The sequence below is a fragment of the Pleurodeles waltl genome, chromosome 12, assembly GCF_031143425.1.
Source record: "Pleurodeles waltl isolate 20211129_DDA chromosome 12, aPleWal1.hap1.20221129, whole genome shotgun sequence".
In the NCBI taxonomy this organism is placed as follows: domain Eukaryota; kingdom Metazoa; phylum Chordata; class Amphibia; order Caudata; family Salamandridae; genus Pleurodeles; species Pleurodeles waltl.
In genome coordinates this window covers 509042240-509051446 of record NC_090451.1, presented here as the reverse complement: position 1 = coordinate 509051446, position 9207 = coordinate 509042240, and the positions used below count along the sequence as shown (strand labels likewise).

At 48.4% G+C, this 9207-nt stretch overlaps 1 protein-coding gene across 1 annotated transcript in view; it reads right to left on the bottom strand.

The window, feature by feature from the left end:
* Window positions 1–308: 308 nt before the first annotated feature.
* The window catches only part of MATCAP1 (microtubule associated tyrosine carboxypeptidase 1), a 275124-nt gene continuing 266225 nt past the window's right edge, over window positions 309–9207 (bottom strand). Inside the window, exon 8 of the mRNA XM_069217306.1 lies at window positions 309–427. The gene's annotated coding sequence lies outside the window, so the exon portion shown is untranslated. The remainder of the gene's footprint in view (window positions 428–9207) is intronic.

The window sequence follows — 9207 nt, the reverse complement described above, 5'->3', positions numbered from 1 at the left end:
ATGTATACCAAGTCATATGCTAGCCAACTTCCTCAAGTATCTTAAAGGTACTTCATCACCCAAGTCAGAAGCCGAGTGATTACCCGAGACAGGTGAGTTTGTATGAGATTGCGACACCTGTCACCATCTTGTTTGTATACATAATGCGAAATTTCCTAGCTATCGTGAAGGAAAGTTTCAATTCTATTAAGGACACGGAGGCGAGGATTACGCAGATCTTTCTTCACTCTTTATTAAACAGCAAGTTCAAAGTTAAACACAAAATACATAGAAAAACTACAAGTTCCATGAGTCCGCCTCCATGGCAACCACTGTCCAATAAGGATCGAGTCCCGACGCTCGTATAAATATCCTCGAGCACGTCACTCATCCTCGACTTCACTGCAAAAGGAATCCTAGCTGTCTTAAGTGGTCGTAGCTTCGGATCCTATGAAAAAAGTGAAAGATTAAAGCCGCCGAACAATAACCTGGCAAGTGTCAAAGCGAAGTGCAAAACTGTACAGATCCTATAAATCTTAGGCAATCTGATGCGAGAAAAAATACATAGCATGTAAGGGGGGTAACGAACCCAACTGTAAGTTTAACATGAAATCGGTTAAGAAAAATAACAAATATGAGCAGGAATGCAACCATACCACCTTATTACGGAGTCATAAACTCTTCGGGTGGGAAAAACACGTGCTTAGTGTAGGGTGGGATAATCCTTGCCTCCTTGTCCTTAATAGAATTGAAACTTTCCTTCACGATAGCTAGGACAATTCGCATTCTATGTCAGGACCGGAGGAGAGGATTATGCAAGTTCAAAGCTTACTCACCACCAAGGAGGCTGCTTCGTGAATTGGTTTAAAATAAAACTTTTTAGAAGTAGATTCCGAAGACCAATCAGCCGCATTCATGATGTCTTCTAACCTACCACCCACTTGGATGGCCTTTGAAGCCATGGCACCCCAAGCAGAGTGTGCCCCAAACACCTGAACATTGATACCGGCTTCTGTTAAAATCCATATGATCCACCTGGCGATGGAAGGGGAGGAAACTGCCTTAAATGTTTTTTTCAAGGAAATCAACAATTGAGGTTCACCCGGAGGTCTAAGCTCTGCTGTTACCACCTCATAGACTTTAAGGCACCTTACCACACATAATTTTGGAGAATTAGGAAAAGCAGGATAGGATACTGACCTGGTATTATTCTTCATTCTCCTAGATATGGTAAAGGTTACTCCTTCTGGTGAAAATACTCTAGCCGATACATTTAGGGCTCGGACATCCGACACCCTTTTACATGAAATAAGGCACAACAGCATGGCCAGCTTGGCTGACAACTCCTTCCATGAAAGATACTGATTATCCTGCCATGAGGATAATAGAGTAAGAATTAGGTTTACGTCCCAGAGCTCCGTGTACCTGGGTTGTGGAGGTCTGGAAAGTCTAATACCTTTGAGCAGTTTACATACCCAAGGATTTTCTCCAATCGGGCAATTATCAAGAGGGGGTGACCTGCCGAAATAGCCGATCTAAAAGAATTGATCGTGCAATAAGCCAGACCAGACTCCGCTAATTCTGCAAGGAAATTGATGATGACGGTAATACGGGCCCCCATGGGATCGCAATGTTTGCCCACACACCAACGAGGCCATCTATTCCACGCGGATCTATACCTTTTGCCTGTACCTGTAGCCCAGGCCTGTGCAATGAACTTCTTAGCTTTCTGCGAAAGTCGTCCGTCTTGCCATCGAGACCTGAAATCTTCCATGCCATTAGATGTAAATGGCCTTGAAGAACCATGGGGTGAAAGAGGCCTGTAGGGTCCCGGAGAATCGAAGGAAAGGCCAGAAGACGAATTGGTAACTCGCATGAGAGCTCCAGCAGAGTCGGAAACCACGCTTGAGACCTCCACCAGGAGGTTATTAGGACCACTGTCACCTCCTGTCGGTGAACTTGAGCTGCAACCCTCGGGATAAAAAGGAAGGGGGGAAATGCACTCCCTCGATGCTGCCCCCAGTTCTGAAGAAACGCATCCACTGCCGCAGACACCGGATCCGGGCGCCAGCTGAAGTATAGAGGTAGATGGGCATTCCATCTGGATGCAAACAGGTCCACGAACCAGGACCCCATCGAGCCATGATCTCCCGAAAAACGGACTGATCCAGTTGCCAATCGCTGAAATCCGTCAGAAAACGGGAGTTCCAATCTGCAAAAGTATTCTGGGAACCCGGAAGGTACTCCGCTGTGACAGAGATCTGATACTGGAGGCAAAAGTGCCAAAAATCCTTCGCCAGCTCCGCTAGGGCCCTCGAGCGTGTCCCCCCCAAGCGGTTTATGTATTGCACCGCTGACACATTGTCCATCCGCAGTAGAACTACACAGGAGATTTTGTCCCTCGTAAGGGACTTGATTGCAAAAGAACCTGCCAGGAGTTCTAGACAATTTATATGCATGGTGAGCTCCTGCGGGGTCCAGCGTCCCTCAAACGAGACGTCCCCGCATCTCGCTCCCCATCCCTGGCGACTGGCATCCAATTCGATCACCAGATCTGGGGAGGCTCCGAAAATGGCTCTGCCATTCCATGCCTCCATGTGGTCTAGCCACCAATGTAACTCCGTCCGTGCCTCCAGAGACAGGGAGATCAGTTCGGAATACGTCGCCCCCCGACGAAGGTGAAAAGCTTTGAGGCGTTGAAGGGCCCTGTAGTGGAGGGGACCTGGAAATATAGCCTGAATTGAGGAGGAAAGCAAGCCCACCACTCTGGCTAACTGACGTAGCGAGATCCTGTCGCGCCGTAGGACCTTCTCAATTCCTTTGTGATCTTGGATATCTTTGGGGTCGGGAGACTGAGAGAAGATGATCGGGAGTCTATGAGGAAACCCAGAAAAATCATAGATTGGGCCGGAAGAAGTTCTGACTTCTGTTGGTTGATCACAAAACCCAGCTCCTGTAAAAGCACAATAGTTGTGTTCACATTGGATATGAATTGAGACCTGGATTGATCCATCAGAAGCAGATCGTCCAGATAAATGATGAGACGAATCCCTTGCGACCGCAGTACTTCCACTACCGGTTTGAGGAGTTTGGTGAAGCACCATGGTGCCGAGGAAAGTCCGAAAGGGAGAGAGGTGAACTCGAACTCCTGACCTTTCCACAGAAATTGCAGAAACCTGCTATGGGGAGGAAAGATAGGAATGGTGAGGTATGCGTCCTTGAGGTCCAGACAGACCATCCAATCTCCCTGTAATAGGAGATCCCGGAGCATATAAATACCCTCCATTTTGAAGTGCCTGTAAACTACCCAGTCGTTGAAAGACCGGAGATTGATAACTGGGCGAAAACCCTTGTCCTTTTTTTCTACCAAGAAAATGTTGCTTACAAAACCTCTGGGATGAAGAGATATGAAGCATATGGCATTTTTGTGGAGGAGAGCCTGAACCTCTAGATCTATGAGATCGGAGTCCGCTACTGAAAACACCAAGGGCGTGGGTAGCGTCTCCTGGGAAGGGGTTCCCCAAAATTCGATCTGGAACCCGTAGACGGTCTGCAGCACCCAAGCGTCGGAGGTGATGCGACTCCAATTGTCCCTGAAGAAGCGTAACCTCCCTCCAAAGTTTTGAGGGGAAAAAGGGATAAGCTTAACCAGAAGGTCCTCCTGGGGCATTATTCGCTCCTCGTGCGATCCTGTTGGCTCTGCCTTTCCCCCTGCCTCGATTGGGGAAGAACGTTCCTTGGCGACCATCCCGCCAACCGTTGTTTCGGAAGGAACCAGGGCCTTGTTGGTATTGGCGGCCAGAACAGCGACCCCTGCCTCGTCCGGCCCGCCAAAAACCTTACTAGGGAAAATCTTTTTGATGGATGACTCTGTCTTGTCAAGAGCAGAAAATGTGGCAACGAATTTACCCAATTCTTTTACAAAGGGGTCGCCAAATAAATTGCTTTGGGCAATATCCCCTGCCTCCGAGTTAGAAAGCTCCCCTAAATTGGGGTCAATTTTTATAAGCAAGGATCTGCGCCTTTCAGCCGAAATGGCACAGTTTGCGTTGCCCAGGAGACAGACAGCTCTCTGGGCCCACCGCGCTACAATATCTGTCTGGAGGGGTGTGTTTGACTGCTTGGCACGTTCCGCCAGTTGAATTATCTGAGTGAGGGGTCCCAACACATCAAGGAGTTTATCCTGGCATGCCCTCCAGGATCGGTCAATCCCTTTCTTAGGGTCCTTAGTATATTTGGCAAAAAAGGTGCACATCTTGGGGTCAATATCCGGAGTGACCGCCACCTTATCCGATAATGTCGGGCGTGGACATTCCGCCCGTAAGCGGGCCCGCACCTCTTTATCAAGAGGCTGCCGAATTTTACTTGCTACATATTTGGCCACCTTGTGGTCCGGACGCCATTCCGAGGAACGAGGATGGTAAATTCCGTCCGGTTCAAACATATCGGAGTCAGAATCTCCCAAATCCGAAGGATCTGGCATGGTAGCTCCGGGGCGCCAAGGGCGACCGGTCTCATCGCCCTCCAAAGAGGAGGAATCTACATCAGAGTCTCCAGTGATGCCTTTAAGTGACCCGAGATCAGGGTCCCATATGTGGTGAAACATGTCACCCATTGCACCGGGTAGCAAACCCTCCCGGGAGGGTAAGCACTTATGCACGCGCGCACTTTTAGTGAAGGTATTGGAAAACTCCAAATCCCCAAGGTGCCCCGCGTCGCGCTTTCGCGATTTCTTGGGGGCCGGTAGGGTAGAGGATCCACCCTCTGCCCCCGTCGCACTAAACATGCCCGTCCCTTTGGAAACCTGTTCCGTGAGCCGCGCCACGCTTTCCTTAAGAGAGGCGAGGGCCCCAAGGGGTAGGACACTGTGAGAAGGGCCCTCACCTTGGGACATGCTGGTAAAAAACCTACCGCAAGCGGTGTCATGGGCTAGGGAAATGAAGCCAAACAGAGCAAACTGCCAATAAATTCCTCAAATAGTGAGAAGAAAACCGAGCGTCGAGCGCTGGAAATACACGAGCGATTGACGCGCGTTAAATGGGTGCGCGCACCCTCTACCGGGCCCGACGCGTCTTCTAAGATAAACAAAAGCACTCAGGCCGAACCGCCTGCTGCGCTGAAGACGCGCCGATAGCAACGCTCGTTGCTATAAACAGAAATGTCGGCAGAACGCGCCACTAGCAACGCCTGTTGCTTTAATAACAAGGGAAAATAAAAGCGAACGTGCGCAAGCAGAAAAACATGCAAGAATTTAAGAAATTACAGCCAAATAACCGAGAGGCAGAAAAGGCACTTATCTGACTGAGCAGTGAAGAAAGAGGATGAGTGACGTGCTCGAGAATATTTATACGAACGTCGGGACTCGATCCTCATTGGACAGTGGTTGCCAGGGAGGCGGACTCATGGAACTTGTAGTTTTTCTGTGTATTTTGTGTTTAACTTTGAACTTGCTGTTTAATAAAGAGTGAAGAAAGATCTGCGTAATCCTCGCCTCTGGTCCTGACATAGAATTTTGTGGTGTCCGTTACATATAAATATAGTTTGTGTGAATCACTTAGCTGATGTGTGCCATCATATACACGTTTTACACCTTATGCATGCAGCCATCACTGGACGCAGATCGCCTGCCACATTCCGATGAGTGTTTTTCTTCAAACAGTGGTTTGTTTAATCCTGACTGGTACTGATTATTATGAGTGAGGAGATCCTGAAAAATAGCCAGCCTCTCCTCTCCCCTCAACCTTTTGGAGGGGCTGTTGCCGGTGTGGAGCAGGCCCTGGGGCCTCACCAATAGTCTGGATCAATGCTTAATTTGTGTATAGTCGGAGCCAGAGGGCGCCACAGCAGTGATTGTCGCAGCCAACCTTTCTTCTACTGGCACGGCTTGACCATGCACTTATCTCAAGGGCATCGGGGGCTGATGCAAGCAGCAATCTTGTGGGGGTGGGGATCAGACTGTAAACCCTGTAAGGTTTGCACAGCCCATGTGTGGGGGGGCGCTTAATTAAGACTTCAGAGACGATGGCAGCCACTGGAATTTCTGATCTGAAATTCCAGTGGCTGCCCTCGTCTCTGAAGTCTTAATTAAGCGCCCCCCCACGCATGGGCTGTGCAAACCTTACAGCCCGCTGGTGGTGGCTCCTGTGTAGAAACATCATGGTTCGTTCTAAGGTTGTCAAGTCGGCGATGCAGCATGTACGGAGACTCCGCTGATGGTCGGGTGTCCCCACTGGTGAACCGAAGCCCCAAAATACACACGCCCTAAACTCTAGCAGCTATAAAGGAGACTAAAATGGCCTTGGAGGTTAATTGACTCAGTCTCACAGGTGGTGAATTTACTTAAGGCAAACAAAAAGTTGGCGGACAGAGTAGTGGAGACTGAAGGCACGGTAGCCCAGGTCCTCCCAACAGTTACAGAGCACAGCTCTCGCTTACGAACCCTGGAATGAGAGGTGGCTGGGCTAGCTGGTAAACTGAATTTGAGGGCTGCGCACATCGCAACAATGTTATAGTGGTGAAGGTCCTGGAGAAGCTGGAAGGCCCTAGTGCTAAACTTTGTTTAGAGGAATGTTAGATACAGTGGCGTTGCAGGGGAAAGCCTCACAGTGGCTAACTGTGGAGAGGGCTCACAAGGTGCTGGGTTGGCAATCTCCTCTTGGGGCTCTGCCACAGGCCATGGTGGCCAGGTTGTTGACAAGGACACCATATTGCAGACCCCATGGAAACATGGCAAGTGGAGGATGGATGGCACACAGATGAACATCTCCTGACAATACTACGGCAGTCCAATGGCAAAGGGAATCTTTCTGAGAGGTCAAACAATATCTCTGAAAATAGGACATCAGGTATGCCCTCCTGTTCTCACCGAAGATCCGAGATGTGGATCAGGATGAGACTCAGTTTTTCACAGTGGCGGAGGTCGTCTGGGATTGGTTGGAGAGATAGGGGTACCAAACTCTGGAGGAGCAAGCAGGAGCAGTTTTAGGTACTGAGGTGGAAAGAGCAGAAGTAACGCCGGAAGGTACGACAGAGGGGTTTGCCATCCACCCCTCAGTAAGGAACAGGCCCAAACAGACAGGGCAAGGATGGTGGTGGATCTTCAGAGTCCAACTTTCTTGGACACTACTAATCGGTGGGAGGCGCTGGGGAAGGGCGGGCGATCATCATCTGAGAACTTCATCTGTGATGAAGATTGTGCCCTAGGTCCCCCACCCCCCAAAAGGTCACCCCAATGACATTAGAGGAAATTGTGTAACTGGAGAGGTTGTGGTGGCAGGACAGCGGGGGCACTGATGGTCTCAAGAGGAGATGGGGAAGGTATAGGACGATGTTCTGGGGGTCGGGGATGTACTGTGGTGTAATTTAAATTCCACAATATTGGGTAACTTGTGGGACCACGGCGGGTCACTTTATTGCCTTCACTGATGTGCAAGGACAGGTGGATTATTATGGTGCCCTGAATTTTTGAGTGTGTTGAGCGACAGACGAACCATGCATTGGGATGGTGCCCAACTTTAAGACTGTGGCATGGTAAGATAGGGTGGAAGAGGAGTTGGGCTTTTGTTTTAGTTTGTATGTTTTCTTGTTTGCTGCCATGGAGGGGCAGGGGAGGTAGGAACAGGATGCTCCACCACCTGTGTCCCGAATAAGGCGACCCAGTAGGTAGCATTATGAAGTCCTTATGATGTATTATGAAGCCCTTATGGCGCCCTTAGGCTGCTTACGTGGAATGTTAATGGGTTGGGCAGCGTTATCAAGAGGGGGTTGGTGGTTAAGGCCTTTCCCCACTATGCTGTGGATGTGGTGTTCCTCCAGGAGACACACCTGAGGGGGTACAAATTGTGTCCCTTTGGGAAGGGGCCACTATGTGGTGGCAGGCCATTCGATTTACGCTACAGAATACAAAGAAGTAGCGATATTGGTGAAGTCCCTCCCTTTCCAGGTGACGCAGATGCACTTGAATGACCGCGGCTGCTATACTGTGGTCACTGGTATGTGGGAGGAGGCATCTTTGGTGCTGATTAATATGCACTTTCCCCTGGGGCAGTAGGCTGAGCCTCTGCTGCTCTAGGGTCAAATACTCTGGGACTTCCTGCAGATGCTATAATTCGGTGGAGGAACTGCAATAAGGCGATGCACCCACAATTGGATCGGTCCCACTCTCCGCTGTCCTCTAGCCCCCATGTGGGACAATTGGGGGAGTTTGTAGAGGCTATTGGGAGACATCTGGTGGTACCTGCATGGGATGGACAGGGCATACTCATTACTCTGGGGCGTATGATACTCCTTCCGCCTGTATTACTTTTTAGCACCCCTGCCAACCCTACATAGGTTTGTGGAGGTGGGGGCTCTGTGTCTTTAATTAAATTAAGACTTTCCGTCAAAGGACTAGGAAAATCTACATTTTATGACATGACCGAAGGCTCCTATTACGCGAGTTCAAAGCATATTAATTACATTGAATGAAACATTATCAACAGGTTTACAATAAAAAACTTTAAATACATTAGCATTTGACCAATCTGCAGATTTAAGAATATCCTCCAAACGAGAACCTGCCCAAAAGGCTTTGGAAGCCATAGCTCCCCTGGAAGAATGAGCCCCAAACATGGAAGTGTCAATGCCCGCCAAAGACATAATCCATTTGACCCAACAAGCTAAAGTAGCAGCTGAAACAGGATTAAAGGGTTTTCTAAATGAAATTAGAAGTTGTGAAACAGAGGGTGTTCTTAAATCTGAAGTCTTCTGTTCGTAGACTTTTAAACATTGGGCAACACATAGCTTGGGATGATCTGGAAAATAAGATAAAAAACTGAAGATAAATTGGTTTTGGTTCGACGAACCACCATAATCAAAACTCCAGTATGAGTAAATTCACGATTAGAAATGTCTAAAGCTTTGACATCAGAAAGTCGTTTGATAGAAGCAAGACATATTAGCATTGTTAACTTAGCAGATAACATTTTTAAAGTAAGCATGATATTATCAGGCCATGACAGAAGAAATTTTAGAACAATGTTTACATCCCATAATTGTCTATATTTGGGCATAGGGGGATTAGAAAATGTTACTCCCTTTAAAAGACGGCAAACAAGAGGGTATTCTCCAACTGGTTTTCCATTCACGTAGGTATGATTGGAGGAAATAGCTGATCTATATAAGTTGATGGTACCAAAAGCCAGACCTTTGCTAGCTTCAGCAGCTAAAAAATTAGTAATAAAAATCACA